This window comes from Lathyrus oleraceus, chromosome 2 (genome assembly GCF_024323335.1).
Source record: "Lathyrus oleraceus cultivar Zhongwan6 chromosome 2, CAAS_Psat_ZW6_1.0, whole genome shotgun sequence".
NCBI lineage: Eukaryota > Viridiplantae > Streptophyta > Magnoliopsida > Fabales > Fabaceae > Lathyrus > Lathyrus oleraceus.
The window spans coordinates 214,999,387-215,000,683 of record NC_066580.1 but is presented as its reverse complement, the minus strand read 5'-3'; the positions used below and the strand labels follow the sequence as shown (position 1 = coordinate 215,000,683).

At 43.7% G+C, this 1,297-nt stretch overlaps 1 pseudogene; it reads right to left on the bottom strand.

Annotated features, from left to right (window-relative positions):
• Positions 1-400: 400 nt before the first annotated feature.
• LOC127124329 (uncharacterized) lies at positions 401-500 on the bottom strand (annotated as a pseudogene).
• Positions 501-1,297: the final 797 nt, after the last annotated feature.

Here is a 1,297-nt window from a genome sequence, read left to right as displayed (position 1 = left end):
CCTTCGATAACCGAGATGGCAGAACCAGCTCGTGCTCTTAGAGATTACGCCGCTCCATCGCAAGATGAGCCGCATTCAAGTATTGCTCCGCCCGCAATCGAAGCAAACAACTTCGAACTTAAACCTTCGCTGTTGCAGGCTGTGCAACAGAACCAATTCTCTGGAAATCCTACCGAGGATCCAAACCTTCATTTATCCGTATTTGTCCAATACGCTGATACTGTTAAAGCTAATGGTGTCACTTCAGAGGCAATTCGACTTCGTCTCTTTCCTTTCTCATTAAGAGATAGCGCTAGAAGATGGCTTCAATCTCTTCCTTCCAACTCAGTCACCACATGGAACGAGTTGAAGAAAGTTTTTCTTGCCCGATACTTTCCGCCAAGCAAAACAGCTATGTTAAGAGCCCAGATAAACGGATTTAAACAGAAAGACAACGAGTCTCTTTTCGAAGCATGGGAAAGATACAAAGACATGATGAGACTTTGCCCACACCATGGTTTGGAAGACTGGTTAGTAATTCACACATTTTATAATGGTCTCTTATACAACACAAGGTTAACAATAGACGCCGCTGCAGGTGGTGCATTAATGAACAAACCTTATGCTGATGCTTACCAGCTTATCGAGAGCATGGCCCAAAACCATTATCAGTGGGGAACCGAACGAACAACGGTGGAAAAACCTCAAACGAAAACTGGCATGTACGAGATAAGTAACCTTGATCACGTTAACGCAAAAGTGGATGCTTTGGTCCAGAAAATTGAAAGTTTAAATGTATCACCTCCAGCCGCCGTGGTTGCTATAACTCAGAATTGCGAGGTCTGTGGAATCCAAGGTCACACTCCTACAGACTGTCAACTCTTGACAGGAATCCAAGCAGAGCAAGTAAACTATGCTCAAGGAAGCCCCTACTCGAATACCTATAACTCAAATTGGAAGAACCATCCAAACTTTTCATATAAGAGTAATAACGCTTTGTACGCACCTAGACAGTCTCCAAATCAAGCCCCAGCTATACCTCCGGGATATCAGAAACCGAACCCATCCATGCCTAACAATAACGCCCCTAGGAAATCCAACTTAGAAATCATGATGGAAAACTTTATAGCTTCCCAACAACAAACCAATAAAGATTTCTTAAACCAGAATGTACACACTGGCGAACAACTTAAACAACTAGCAAGCAAAGTAGATGCCCTGGCTACCCATAACAAAATGCTGGAAACACAAATATCACAAGTAGCTCAACAACAAGCGCCTACTGCTGCCCCAACTGGTACATTCCCTGGACAACCCC